Source organism: Drosophila guanche, unplaced genomic scaffold (genome assembly GCF_900245975.1).
Source record: "Drosophila guanche unplaced genomic scaffold, DGUA_6, whole genome shotgun sequence".
Taxonomy (NCBI): domain Eukaryota; kingdom Metazoa; phylum Arthropoda; class Insecta; order Diptera; family Drosophilidae; genus Drosophila; species Drosophila guanche.
In genome coordinates this window covers 711,782-727,715 of record NW_022995748.1, presented here as the reverse complement: position 1 = coordinate 727,715, position 15,934 = coordinate 711,782, and the positions used below count along the sequence as shown (strand labels likewise).

Below are 15,934 nucleotides of genomic sequence, written 5' to 3'. Positions count from 1 at the left end.
GGCTGCCGCTCAGGCGGAAAATCTCATGAACAAAATGAAGGCAGAGAGGCTCAGTGGCAGGTGGCAGGTGGCAGGTGGCAGGGAGGCAGACGCAGGCCGCAAGATAAGCACCGCATAAAGGTTGCTGGGACCACAAAAAACAAAGCAGAAAAAATAAAATGTACGCCAAAGGATAACGACAGCAGCGCGGAGGAGTAGGAGATGGCAGAGCCAACCAATTTGCTGCCACCCAAAACTCCTGTCTCTGTGTCGTTCCTGGGAAAAGGTGAAGGAAAATGTGGTAATAAAAACAACAATTGAACGCAGTTATGATTGAAGTGGAAGAGAAAGGCAGAGAGAGAGAGAGAGAGAGAGAGAGAGTGATAGACACAAAGCAAATGAAAGACAGAGACAGCGAGGTGCAGCACACAAAAGGACAGAGAAAGAGAAAGCGAGAGCGGGAGCGGGAGAGACATTCGAGTGAATGTGAATGGGAAGCATCAATGCGCCAACTATGCACCAAAACGGGGTAGGAAGGAAGGCCAAGGGAACTTGGGATCTGGGGATAAACCACCACCATGCCACCATGCCACCATCGCACCACCTACCGAACAGCATCCCCGAGAGCATCATCCAGACGATGGCAGTCAGCCCACGTTCAGGTCCATGGTCCACGGTCCAGCCTCTATCCCTCTAGCCCTAAACCCCCCGCCAGCATCGACGTTGGTTTTGTAATTTGTATCGATCGATTTGATGCTTTGTAACTGGCGGCCGATGAAAGCCCATCATGACACACACACGCACACACAATGTGTCTTTTAATCGCACGTGGGATACACAATGAGAAGCGGAAAACCATGCCCAAAATTATTTCAGATTTGTCGTAGAATACTTGAGTAGATCTTGGGCACATTTAGAGATGGGAAAGGATATTTGATGGTATCGAAATGTCAACAAATTATATATAAGATTATATTTAAAGGCAAAATGCAGACATTTGTGCGCTCAAATCCTAAAGGGTTAATGGTTCATGCTGGAAGTGGTCAGAAAGGCGAGGTAAATAAATACAAAACTAAATTCTGAATTAAATGAGAGACAAATGAATCTCAATTACCTAAATTGGTAGCTTGTTTTTGCCTCAATTAAGGCAAATAAATGCTGCCAAAATGTTGTCCCCTTTGCTGTAGAAATGCTACAAATTTTAATATTTCAACTTCGCTCAGCTTTCTTTTTTATCAACTCTAAAGAGTCCTCTCCCCTAAGCATTCCCCCACACTTTTCTGTTCTTCCATTTCCGCTTTCATATCACATTCTTCAGTTGGCTAATTTGGGGGTAGAGCTTTTCCACTATCGCCCGACGAGTACGAGTATTACTCACAGTTGAGTTGTTCAATTGATTGAACTAATCAAAGTTTCTGCCTGAGTGAAAGTTTCGCTCAGTGTAGTCAAAAGACAGGAAATGGTAACTTTGCCAACAATTATGGTCTGTAAGCCCCAACTCCAGCCCCGCCCACACATATGAGAATACCACCCCCCACGCGCCATGCGGCAGATCGAAGTCCGCTTACCGCTTTGGGGCAGGCAAGCCCCAACTTGAGGGGTGGGTTGGGTTGGTACACTGAGCAGCTTGTGGGCAACCATTGTGTGTGTGTGTGTGTGTGTGTGTGTGTGTGTGTGTGTGGGGGGCGGCTTGTGGTTTAGTTGAGACTTTGATTATGTTGTTGCCTCAGAGTGGTGCGTGGAAGCTTCTCTTGGTGCTCGGTGCTCGGTTCTCGGTTCTCCGTTCTCGGTTTGTGTTTGCATTTTCAACTAGTTAGCAGGACTCGATGAGAGTCAGGCGGCAGCCAAATTGCGGTTTACTATTTCAATGCGCAACACACACACACTTCTGTCTGGCCTGGTCAAAATAATTGTTATTGTTGCCTCAAAGAGAGAGGGAGAGGGAGAGGGCGAGCGGGAAAGGCAGGCTGAAGTGGGTGGCCGTCCCTGCGTTATAGCGTTTTGCGGTAATGTGATTAACATTTCGGTCAAAGCTCCCTAATGACCAAGTTGTCGACTTAGCCATGGTTAACGTGCAGCAGCAGCAGCAGCAGCAGCACTAGAATTATTAAACTTCTCTATATGTATGTACAGTATCCCGTATCCATTCGTTGGATCCAACCCAGTCGAAGAGAGTCGTAGAGCATTGATTGGCGCATTGTAGTTCTGTGGGCGAGCATGCGGTGGGGGTTTGAGGACTGCTGTGTGTTTGTCCAACGCCTCGTATACGTAATTTGTGTGTGTGCTCGTGTGTGTGTGTGTGTGTTGGTGCACTTTTCAATAAAAATTCATTTCACAATCGCTTCACTCGAGAGTGCCCATACAATGCTCCGAGTAATTGCAAATTAAAAATTGCTTATTAAGGCAGAAATTGTGCCACGCCCACACACGCACACTCGCACACTCGCACACTCGCCAGACACTGGGAATGGGGTGTGCACTGCTCTGCATAGCATAGCAATTTACTTCCACTTTAATGGCCATTAATTAAAGCTGTAACAATGATATTTCCCATAGAACGAACACACCACGCTGCGGGCGGCCCTGCCAATGCATTGAATGCTTTTGGGTTCAAGATTTAATTTCTTACTCAATTTAATCGCTTCAATTAGGCATGAATACTCGGTCTCGTTATCTGATTTTGTCATCTCATACATACCTGCAATAAAAGAGCGAGAGAGAATGGCAATTGATTAGAAACTTGTCGGCCTGTGCACCTTTCGGGGCTAATTGCTTGGAAGACACAAGGTACACGCTGTGATTGGATTATAATTATAGAATTTCGAACATAAAACAATGGAAGGAGTAGGACAGATTGTACGCAGCATTTACAGCATATTTGTTGTATTTATTTTATATTTTTTACAATTTTTACTCTCAAATAAAAGCCATTGATTTCCCCTTTCAGTTCAGTGTAAGTTTGTAAATTTCGTAGCTTATTTTATCCAAAATGAATATCTTTTCATTCATAATTTTGCAAGAATACTGTCCCAAAATAAAAGAACAAAGAAGCTGCATAAACTGGGCACGATTTCAATGCATTCATCTCAAACTATAACGAATAGCACTACCACTCGTGGAAGATGCACATCGTATCCCCATTGCAGCTGCTACTTTTCAAACTCGGTTCATCTCACTCATCAGTGGGAGTGCTCTGCTCGCTCTCTCTCTCTCTCTCTGTCTCTCTCTCTATATAACAAATAGAAATGCTCTCCAGCCAAGAGGCAGCGAAAGAAGAGCTCAGCTCAGCTCAGCTCCACTCAGCATCCCATCCCGTTCAGTCTGTCTGTCTGTCGAATCAACGTTGTGGAGAACGCCCGCCGCAAAGTATGCAATTTACAAAAATAACGTGAAATATTTTCGCAACGCATCGTTGCCATCGTTGACGTCCCTCTCTCCCTCTCTTCCTCTCCCACTCCCACTCCACTGCTCCTTCCAACTTTAGCTTCGACACGAACTGATTTATAAAGTTTACAAATGCGTGGCAAAAACCTCGTGACTTGACTCGAGCTCGAACTCCATCCATCCGCATCCGTCTACTCTACGCTGACGCTGACTGACGGACTTGGACCTCGGCTTTAGCTTTGGGCTTCAGTTCAGAGCTATGGCTTCAGTTTTTGGGGATTCTGGGCTGAAAAACGTTTGCCACTTAACACGTACGCCGCATATTTTGCCACGCCCTCCCCCTTTGGAGCGGCACAGAGGAGAGAATGCTGGCTGGTTGGTGGTGGCGAAATGTGTTTTTACACTAGAAAATTTTTGCTGATTTTGCGGGTTTCGTTTGGTGTTGTTTTCCTTTTTTAGTCTTTTCAGAGCAGCAACAGCAGCAGCAGCAGCAGCAGGAACAAAATTTATACGCCGCAGAGAGTGAAGAAATTGCGCTGCTGCCTGCCACCATGTGCTTTGCTTGTGGCTCTGATCCTTGAATAATCAGCAACAACAGCTACCAGGAGCCAAACAGATAAACACAGCCAAAATGGAGTCGGAATCGGATGGACTTGGACTGGGAGTGGATTGTGGTCTTGCAGTTGGGGTGGAGCTCGCGTACGTTGCTCAAATATTAATGTTGACCCTGGACACAGACACACAGACAGAGAGAGAGACTTCTCGTTAGCTGGAAGCAGCAGCTGGGGCACCATTCGAAATCAGATGCGTGCAGAAGCCACCAAAAAGAAACAAAAATGAGAGGAAAAAGTCGAACATTTGGTAGCATTAGCAGCAGGTCATTAGTGTCATCTTTTTTGGAACAGGCAGTACCTTTTTTTGGCAGAGGGTCTTACTTAGCTTATGCGGGGGAAAAGAAACAATATGATTACAAGCTTGTTGGGGGGGTCTTAGGAATGCAGATTTATCCTGAAGGCGCAGCGGAATCAGATGTGGCTTGTTTTCACGACACCCTTGAAAATCCCTTGTAAGAAAAGCTTTTCGCATCTAAATCTTTATTGAAATTAGTTGTAAACGGCAATAGTATATCTGTAATCTCTGCCAAAGATACATTTGAAGCAGACTCGCATTCCATTTAGATGGGGTATCAATGTTATGCCATTTTCCCATTTTGTTCTGCATCTTTGACTATTCTCTTAGTTATTTATATGCACATGAATCGTTGCTTGGGTTTATTTATTTATTTCTCTTATAGTTTTTATATGCCATTCAGGCAGCTGGCAATGCGATGCGATACGAGGGGTTTTTTCGTATATCTGGAATGTTTTTCTGGCCATTAAAACTACTCTCCTCACTCATGGTAACTCCACCACTGGCACTACTTCCACTTCCCCTTTAGCTGTTTGATTTTTGCCTTCGCTTTTGGGTTTCTTTTGTTTCCACTGATTTGCTATGCTTTATGGATGCAGGATGCAGGATGCACCAGCAGCAGACAATATATACGTATTTTTTGTATATATTTTCCTACTTATTGTGCTGCTGTTTACACGAGACTCGGTCGCTGTCGCTGTTGCTGTCTCTGGTACTGGGACTGCTGCTGGGAATGGCTCCTTTTTCCTATTGGTATTCCGCTTAGTCTCAGTGCTCGTTTAATATGTATTTCATGTTTTAATATTTGACACGATTGCACAGCAGTTGCCATCAGAGTTCTTCTTTTTGGTTCGCTGCTTTGTTTTTGTCTTCTGTCCATCGAATGGTTGGCAGACCCCAGACCCCAGACCCCAGACCCCATACCCCAGTCAGCGCAAACTTTTTCCTATTGCCTTTTTTGCTTCAATGCCGACTGTTTACCCGACTTCCTGTGTCTGCTTTTCAAACATTTGCGATTGAATAAGTTGCCAAGATTTGCCAGCGAAACGCGAGAGCATAAAAAAGGAATGCTGCAGGAAACTTTATGACACTTATTGCCGGCAGAGAAGTTCGTTTCGGAGACGATTGAGATGTCCAAGAATCGGTCTGGAGTTGCAACTAAATGGAGGCATGGCTTATAGATTACATAATGAACTATTTGCGTAATGAGAAAGCGAAAATGTCTCCTGAAATGTCACTGAAAAACTGTTGTTGAATCCAGAAAGCACATAATTTCGTATCTTCTATCGATATTTGTTGGTCCAAAATCCTCGCCATTCTTCCGTGGCCATGGCCTGCCATCATAAAACGTTCAAGTATTTTCAAATATTTTCCTTCGATTAACCGAACACTTTCCAACAAAAGTTGACAGTTTCTCTTGTTGAGTTGAACATTTTTATTTGGTCTGCTCATTTGCTTGACACCAAGCAAGCAGCCAGCCATCGGCCACACCCCAACAGCCTCCCATCTACCGGCAGCTGTTGACTTCGACTTAGGAGGAGCCTCGCTCTGGATTTAAGTGTTATTGTGGGCAATTTGATACTTTCGATTGAGCAACAACATTTGCTTGTGCGTTCCACTGAAGCGTGCAATCCAGACGGGACAACAGTCCACCAGACACCACACCCCACGCGCAGTTCAACAGCCACAGAGCCCACACAGCCCACACACCACCCACCGCATAATGCTGCAAAAACACGCAAAAATGGCTGCCTGTCACACAGCACACACACACACACTCAGAGTCCAGGACTCTCGTATTCTCCATGGTTCTCGCTAGACGCTTTGAAAACAAGTTGAATATAAATGATGTTGTGTGTAGCAGCAGAAGCAGCAGCGAGAAAGGATAAGGCAGAAGGACCCAAGGACTAAGAGAGACGTCTTGTCTGGCTCTGCGGGTTGGTTATTTATTTGTATGCTAAGCTAAAACATTCAAAATATCCAATATAAATCGTTAGCCAACTTTAACCAATAGAATCTAATGCCTCACAGACATTTGCAACAACTGCTGCTGGTAGGCAGCAAATGGGAAATGGGAAACGGGAAATGGCAAACAACTTAAAACTTTGCATTCTATATTCCCGCATTAAATTCAAAGCCAATTTAGCTTGAGGATAGAAGGAAAATCATTATATCATTTAATAACAACATTTTGGGGGGAACAAAACAAGCAACACACGAAACATAATTATCTCTTAATGCCATTTCCATATTACAATTATGCTAATTTCTATTACAGAGACTACTCAAACATGATCCCATCATTTCATCAGAATTAATCGGTTTTTGTTGTCCAACTGATTTGCACCAACAAATGGCCTTCAGGCTTCAATTACACGAATAGAAAACTTAATTAGCTTTGCGGAGCTGAGAGTGAGCACAGATAACTTTAATAGTTTTCAATGTTTCCAACCCACTTTGGCATGGCATCGCATCGTAGGCAAGTTTTTGCTGGAAATTTGCAAAAGTTGATTAGCCAACACGATGGGAGACACTCCACGTTCTTCAGAATGCCTCTCCTATATTTCATTTTAACTTTCCCCATGCCGCCATGCAGCTGCACAAATTTGCACAACTGCGAAAAAGTTTCGGGCAAAAAGAACACAAACATTTGGTAGAGCAGAGTGGAAGCCCAGGCGCCAGTCGCTATCAGTGGCAAATTAATCCGAGTCCGCACTTGGACCAGAGCTGCAATCTGATGGCCGGGCTGCACGGCCCCAGAGTCACAGAGAGTTAGAGTTAGAGCCAGAGCCAGAGTCAGAGTCAGAGTTAGAGTTCGAGAGTTGATGCTGCAGTGGCCCAGGTGGCCAGGACTCGCATTCATCACCACGGGAGTGGTGCACCAGAGAAGCCGTAGGAGCACTCGTAGCTTTCTGCCTTTGCCGCGTTCAGCTGGGCGGCGCAGAGTCCCCGCTCACTTATCCATTTCGCTGCAGTCCGAATAATTTGTTGCACCTTCCGACTCGCTTCAGCGGGGGTGGCAATCCAATTCGAACAGCAAATGGCATAAGGATATGGAACTAGGAATAAAAACAGAGAGAAAAGCCACTTGCCAAAGATGTCGGAGTTACATTTGGAAGAGAGAGACACTGTCTTATGCAGTTGAAACCTCACAAAAGCCTTGACAATTTTCCTATCGCAGGACTAGTTTTTTACAAGAAGTCTTTAAAGAGAAGCCACAAACATGTCGTGTGCATGACTCCTACCAAATTCTGCTTAAATTGTGCTTAGTTTCTGACCTTTCAGACATCCCCGTACGTGTACGCAGTTTGTCGAAGGAGTAGAAGGATTTTGTGGGGGCGCGATAGCTTGATTGAATGGTTCGCTGGACATGCTGAACTGACCCATGGGGCCCCGCCCAACACATAATTAGAGTTATGGCTAATGCACTCAGGGGGTTGCCTTTGGGCCGCACAACTTGATGGATGTATCGGGCCATAACCCACCACTGGATTTAGCATTTTTCCGCACTCTCTCTCTCTCTCTCTCTCTGTGAATCGACGTCTAAAATGAAACATAAAACTTGTGCAGGTGCAGGGTTTGCCTCTATTGAGATTTGCATAGTTGAATGTCTGAATGCCTGGCTGTGGCTCTTCTCCACACTTTGTGTCCTTGGCTTGAACTGGCACCACCCCAGGAGCAAGGTGAAAGTCAGGCATCCCACTCGATATCCATTCAGTTTGCAAAGTAAACGGAAATCCCTTTCGTTTTTTCCACATTTTTAATTTATTTAATGGTTTTTTCCCAACGAGAACAAAGGGTGCAGGCCGTAAATTGTAAAACTAAAGGATTGCCTGGGGTTTAAAGGGATTAAATATTTCGACAGGGAAATCAATTCAGGCATCAGACAAATGAAGGAGTTATCGGAGAGGGAGAGGGAGAGGGAGAGAGAGATTAAGGGCGATTGTGAGGGATACTTAACAAAGATGATCTCTTGTCTTATGACTGTTAAACCATTTATTACTTCTTGAGGTCTGGAGAGCCCTTGTGGACACACCCGTTTGGCATTTGGCTCTGACATGCCCTCGACTCTTGACCAAAACCCCACAATAAGACAATTTCCTGTTGTCTGTTGTCTGGGCCCTGGATATGTTCGCTGTTCAATCAAACAGAGTGAAACAGAGTAGACGAGTGTGGTGCGGGGGGTATGCCGATGTAAGTACAGCAAAACTGAATACCGAAAGGATGTCCCAAGACCAGCAGCAGCAGCAGCAGCAGCAGCACGAGGATAAAAAGAGCAAGCAGCCAGTGTTGAGTAAGCAAAAGAAGAATGTTGCTGAGCAAGCAAAAATTTTATGACATTGCGAACAAGCAAAAGATGTACAGGAGACTCCTAGCAAAAGGGGGAAAATGGTGCAAAGAAAAAAGGGAAAGAAAAGAAAAGATTGAAAAACGCAAACACAATTATAACAAGTGGCAGAGAGGCAGCGGCAGTGGCAGTGGCAGAGAGAATGTGTTGACCAACAATGTTGGTCACAACATGTACACAGGACAGGCTCTGCCCCATCGTCGCTCCTCCTGCCTTCCACTAACAAGAACTAATATTTGACAGCTGACTGCCTCTTTTGGGTATGGGCCCCAACCCCATCCACGTTACTCGACCCGAGTAACGTTCAACGACTTTTGGCTGATTTCATAAAAGGTCAACAGAGCGCCAAACAGGGTGGCAACAAAAAAATACGCGCTACACGAAAAAAAAAAAAAAAAAAGAAAAAGAAACTCAAACAAGCAGCCAAGTAGCCGGGTTGAGCCCTGAGCCGAGGGGCCACGAAAAAAATTCCTAAAAAATGTAAGAGCAGCAACAACAAAAAAAAACAAAAACAATTTAGAATGCACAACACATGCCGCCACACGGCCACAGCCGTTGCTCATTTCGATGGAAACAAAGCGCAGTGCAGGGTCCAAGGGCCAGGGCACCAGGACATTGATGCAAAGGCAATATTCCAATCTCTTCAGGCACATATGTACCTGCCCTGCGAGGCATATTCAGGTGTACGAGAGTTTTCAGTGAACCACAAAAATGTTGCATCATTTCGCAGGCTGCAAGATCGAAAAGGTTTCTCTTCAAATAAAAAAGATATAAGAATTTCCTAAGAATTTCATTATTAACTATTTTTGTTCATTTTGTTATATCTATTTTACTTTTCATTTTTGTTTAATTATTTAAATATATATTATAAATATAATAAATATAAATTAAATTCTCCCTAATTTTTGAATTAAAAGTTTTCCCATAAAACAATGCACCATGAAAATATCTCTTTCATTTCTACATTGAAACCACTACCACCGCATTCCCGCATATCCCTAAAATAGCCATATTTACACGTACACTTAAGCATTCGTATAGAACCCTTGCCAACCAACAACCAAAAGTTGACCAGTTGTCAGCCCAACAGAGTTCTGTGAATTATTTATTTGTTTTCCAAGCTAATCCCTAAATCCAAATCAAGTCCCAGAGCCCACTCGAATGCATACACAGAACTAACTTAATGAACCATCCAAACACAGAGCCAAACAAAACTGCAAGGCAAAGTGAAAAGAGGGGGAAAAAAGTGGATGAGAGAAAACCCAGAGGCACATCAAACAATTTCCAAAATTTAAGCGCACTTTCGGTTATTGTAATTTTAACCCTTTTTTTCGGGGCCACACACAGCCCACACGCACACAGAAGAACACCCTTGTCATGGCCATTTTAATCAGCAAATGGAGAAGGCACACGAGTATACGTTCGTATTCGTATTCGTCCTCGTATGTGCTGTGTAATAGGATTCTTAGCAAACGAGCGAATGTGGGAAAATAAATGCTGAATAATAATTTGAAAATGTATGCAAAGTCCCCCAAAATGAGCCATCAGCCATCAGTGTGGCACGAGAGTGGCAGGGCAGCAGCCAGACAGACAGTTGTCCTTCTTATCAATGCTGACACTCGTCCTTGCAGAGAGCATTCATTCTCCGTCTACCCATCCCTCATGGCATTTCCTTTGTTGTCGCTCCACAAAAAAAGAATCTAATTTGAAATAAATGAACTAAATATGCTTAACACGCGCGCTCACATCACATCTACCCCCCTATCGCATCGCTTGTGGTCCTTGTGGAGGAAAAGTCCTTGGCTCGTCTCGAATACCCGTCCTTTTTTTTTTTTTGAGTTGGTTGCGAGGGTTGTTGCTCCACTGTTGTTTTGTCTGGTGCGCATATGAAATAACTTTTCGTTAGGTTTTCACTTATTTTCCTTCGTTTCGTTGCCTCTGCAGCCGAAACAATTGTTGCCACACACACACAAACACACACATGCCAGTACATGGTGTTGCATGGCAGCAATGGGGGATTACGCCCACTGTAGTCGCCATAAGCGAATTTGCATGGAATTTTAATAAGGCAAACAAATATTTTTTTGTTCGCCCTTTTTTTATGCGATATTTTTTGTCGCCATTTTTTGTGAGTTTGGGTTTGTCTTTCATCCTTAAACCATTCACAAAGCTTTTTATATGATGTGTGCCACCGTATTTATTTGAACATAAAAATGGCATGCTGATGGGCTATGACGGGCTCTCTCTCTCTGTCTCTCTCTCTGTTTCCCTTTCCCTCTCTCAGTGTGGCTTAGCTGAGGAGGATGAAGCGCAATCAGCGCCAGAGTGGCAATCAACAAATTTGAAATTGTTGAATAAAATATGATTTGTGCGGCGCAGAGAAAGTTAAATGTTGCAGACATTTAAAGAAAGGGTTTATAATTTTAAGTGGGATCATGCTAAAGGTGCTTTGAAATTAAATCAATGCCAGGAATACATTTAAAATGTTGTACTCATCAGTTTTAAATCAGTTTCAGGTTTGAAGACTGGCCAAAAGCCTTTAGGCAACTCCTCCGACCATGACCATATGACCCCACAATGACAGAAAATATTTCTGCTGTCCGAAAAACGGCTGCTGCTGTTGTTCCATAGTAAGCGCGACATTTGCGACACGACGTACATGGCCAACAGGCACCGGATGATGCATCCAGACACACTCCTCCTGCATCACATAATGCGGTCTAGGGGGTGCCTTTTTTCGTTGTTGTTTGGGAGCACTTGTTCGTATTTGCTGCCTTGCTGCATGCATGGCTTTTGTATCATTTCCTGACCCTCGGCTTGGGCTTTGGCTTTCTGGGGGGAGGTTCATTCGGGTGCAAAAACCCAAAAACTTGTTCTCCGTCTGGCAGAGGACATATGCAGTTCCTGTGTCCTGTGTCGGTCCATCTATGGTTGGGTCTGTCTCTGAGAGCAGTCACCTAACAACTACACAATGATGTTCTTTTTCTACACCAAAAACGCCCGATCTCCCTCCCGCCTGCGCTGCCTCCCTCAGTCAACATGTCAGGCTAATAGTTTTCATTCATGCTCATGCACTGGCACAATGACCGACCACAAGACCAGGGCCAGAGGACTGGACTCTGCCCAGCCCCCAACCACCCACTTCACAGTCCACTCATTTGTCATTTGGTTTTTGGCTTCGGACTTTGGACTTTGGACTCACTCTTGCCATATTTCATAAATAAATTTCATCTCTGGAGCGGGGAAGAGCTGAAATGGAATGGGAGGCATAATAACCCATATAAGTCAAGGGCTTCCTCCACTCATAATTTCATCTTTATTGACGACAAGTCTCCACCATGGAGTGCTCGTTGTCCAGTTCCATTTCCATCTGCCACTTGTTTCGAGTGTGTTTACGATAGTTGGTACTCCGTACTCCACTCACTCCACACTCTATCTCCACCAGCTTTGGGTTTTATCATTTTAAGGGGCAGTGTTAGCTCTAATGACTTAATCCTCATGTAAAACATTTCGTAATTTTACACTCCAGCGAAGCCTTTTGATGCTTTTTGAAGTTACGCATAACCTTTTATCGCTTTATTTGTGTTAAAGTGTGAGATAAAAATGAAATAGGGTTATCCCTCGATTGTTTTCTGATGAATAACAAATGCAATTACTTATTACAATTAATTAAAGTTAATTTATTTAAATCAAATACGCTTTAGACAATGAATTTATCTTTGATAACCTTTTTATTTTTCCCAAAAATGGCCCACAAATATTGTGGAATTGAATCACATAGCATCACGGGCAATGAACAAAAATTATATCAATAAATTTGGCATACATTTTGCAGCTTAGTACCATGAAACCACAGTCAAAGTGTTAAGGCATGTTAATGGCTTTTAATGGCATCAAAGTGCCGCCCAAATGTCTCTCAAAAATATATATGTAAATGTTTCTATGCATCAAAAATATTTGGTGAAAATATTTGCGTTATCTCACTTAAAAAGCGAAAAAGTGGACAACACAAAAATAACTGCAAAATGGAAATTCAATGTAAAAAGATTTTGGTCATCAATCATTCCGTAGAAGAGGCAGGAAATATTCAAGGAATTCAAGGAAAATGCAAAGGCATCCTGAACCCAACACACAATCCAATCCGTTCGCTCAGCAATTACATACATACATATACGAGCAGATATATATTTTATTTATGTGTACAATATATCTAACTGCGATTGGTTTACATGAGAAATGTGTTCTAGAGATATTTTTCGGTTCGATTTCACTTCAAAGCAAATGCAGCAGCAGCTGCACAAACACGATAAGGATGCCGATGAACAAGCACCAAAAAATACTATGCAGAAAGAAGCATACACTATGTACATACATATGTACGTACATACATTTGATTCAATTCAGCAATTTGCATTTCGAATGCCTAGGTCTGCAGGATGAAAATTGATTTCTATCTTTTTGTCAAATGGGTAACAAGAAATAATTGCTTCGATTTGCATTCTGTAAATGAACTTTCAACTATCATTTGGAGCTTCTAATTGCTTTTGGTAATATTTCTTTGCTCCGTTCATCTGTTGAAGCCTTGAAATATGGTTCCCATTTGTATGCTTAAAGATCAAATTGAATAAAGTTTTAGACATTTATGCAACCTCAAAAGGGTTGAAATTTAAGAACTTCCTTTCGGTGTGCCCAAATAAGTACATAAGTAGCACACAGGAAAGGGATGAGCTATAGAGGATATGGATATGCATTGTAATATATGGGATAAATGGAGGATATAAAACGGCAGCGACAGCCAAAAACGTACAGGGCAGGGGCACCCAAAAAAAAAAAAGGACTACTCACACGAGGACCATCTCTGCCATCATTCTTATTATGTGGGGGGGTTTCTGTGTTCAGGCTGCAGCTGGTAATGTCATGCAAAAACTCAATAAATTTTGCCCAAACGATTTATCATGAGCTTGATTACGAAAATGCAGACACAATCACAAAATATCTGCCTGTGTGTGTGTGTGTAAGCCACACACTTAGCATAGACGCACACAGCGACACAGTTGCATGCATAAAATAATATGGCAATATTATAATAGACATTCAACAAAAGCATCAGCCAGCAGCAACAACAGAAGGAAGGTTTGGCCGTGTGGGTGTCGAACATTCAGATACCCTTGAAAAGTGCATAGCTACACATGTATATGGAAAATAAATAGATACATGGGTTTATAAATTCATAAATTATTGAATTAAAAGGAAAATAATTTAACTACAGTTCTGGGTTTTCCTTTGTTTCCTTTGTTTATCTCTCGCAGAGTGGCTTAGCAGTTAATGGGTACTGTGCAGACATGTCTTTATTTTCTAAGTTCTACAAACTTTGCCCAAAATCATAACACCCTTCCTTTGTCGCTGTGAAAGGATATGGAATGGCCCTGACTTGCCATTTTTCACATGTCAGAGCATTGATTTGCAGTTGTTGCCACAAAATGGTAGCAGGGGGGAGTTGTACCGTTAGTAACCCACTAATGGATTGTTGCCCCATCATCCCAATACCCATTTATATGTAGTGTTTGTGTGTGTGTGTGTGTGCGTAATGGCTGGCTCTTTTTGGGTTTGGCTCTGCTTTGGCCCGAACCATTTGCTGGGTTCAAGAAAGGTTCAACAACTAAATTAACATGAATTGTGGCATGAAAATTGACAACAGCGCATTCGATTATACATAAATATGTACTCATAGATGAGGCTTTGAAGTGCCATGTAAATGTATGTGGGGGGCGGGGTCCTTTAAAATAAAGGACATTAACAGGTCTCGCTTTGATTTATGAATGGATTAGATGGAGCACCGGCAGTGCTGCGCCAGCCAGGATGGTATGCAAATTAATAAATTAATATTTTATAATCGAATTTTGTCCGTGATTTGCATATTTAGTTGAGGGCGCAAAGGATGCGAAGGCATTTAAACAATCGCTCAGTGTCCTGGGTCCATGCGAGAGAGCACTCACTCGTATTAACTGCAGATTGTCAGAGCTGCCAAAGAGTCTGTCCAACGAAATTTAATTTACTGCACAGGCACGAACGCCACACGACATCGATGCACTTTTGGCCAGAGCTTGACATTCCCACAGCGCCTGTCACTTTGGCACCACACGAAAACCCCCAACCCAGCCCAACCCAGCCCAACCCCCAGCCAAAGGCAAAACCACACCAAGTGGACCCGACCACCCCGAGATCCAGCCCAACAACCAAGTCGAGGAGGCTCAGTAAATTAATTAACTTTATTGTCTGAGCGAGAAATGCAAGGATGCCCTGCCCTGCCCTGCCTTGTGTGTGTCCTGTGTCGTAATTTGATTAAAGAGCTCTAACAGCAGTCCCTATACATACATACATACATACATTTCTCTTCAATATACATATGTATGTATGTACATATTTCATTATCAATTTGATGAGAACATTTATCATTTTTCGGTAAAGTTTGAATTTAAATATATGCCATGACAGCCATGAGATTCAAGATGAATCATTCGAATAAATAGATGATTTCTCCATTCTAATTTAATATACATCGACCTAGACTAATGGACTCAAAGCAGAGGCAGGCCAAGGCAGAACACTGTCTTTGATAAATATTGACACAAAGGAGAAATTAAATTAAATTGTCTCCAGGGAAGAAGGAGGAGCTAAACAGTCTAGAGATGTTTCCAAACTTATTTGCAGTTGGACTTTTCAATTATTTATAGAGAAATCATTTCTGTTTTTTAGTAATTGCTCGTGCGCACAAAAGTATGTAATATAAAATAAATAATCAAATGTACATAAATAATTTTTTCAATTTAAAATAAATAAAGTACAGGGGAGCACAATACGAGGTGTATGTATGTATTTGTTAATGAAGCAACTACTCGAAAATCTGATTACGCAGCCCTCCGTTGCACTGTGGCACAAAAGCGCACTTTCGCACTTAAAAAGTTGTACCCTCCTTTTTGCTGGACTCATTTTGTATGCACATAAATTGCAAAAAGAACTGATGGAAAGCAGGAGCTTCAAAAAGAGACAGACAGCAACGAAAAGAAGACACGAAAATACAATGAAAAGTAAAATAAATTAAGGACTACTCCAACTGAAAAGGTGAAGTCGATGAAAATGCATTGCAATTTTTCGCTGAGCTTTTCATTTAAATGCGAGTATATAAAAATAGTAGAACAGTGGACCCCAATTTTTAGTTGATTTCCATACAATTTTAATGTGCTCCCCGCTCCCCGCTCCCCCTTCGCATTCATCATTCTCCTCCAACATTCCCCTCAATTTCCGCTCCTTTTC

The 15,934-nt window shown here is 42.7% G+C and overlaps 1 protein-coding gene across 1 annotated transcript in view; it reads right to left on the bottom strand.

Moving 5' to 3' along the window:
• The window catches only part of LOC117584447 (semaphorin-1A), a 115,289-nt gene that overhangs the window by 69,707 nt on the left and 29,648 nt on the right, over window positions 1–15,934 (bottom strand). The gene's annotated exons all lie outside the window — the stretch shown is intronic.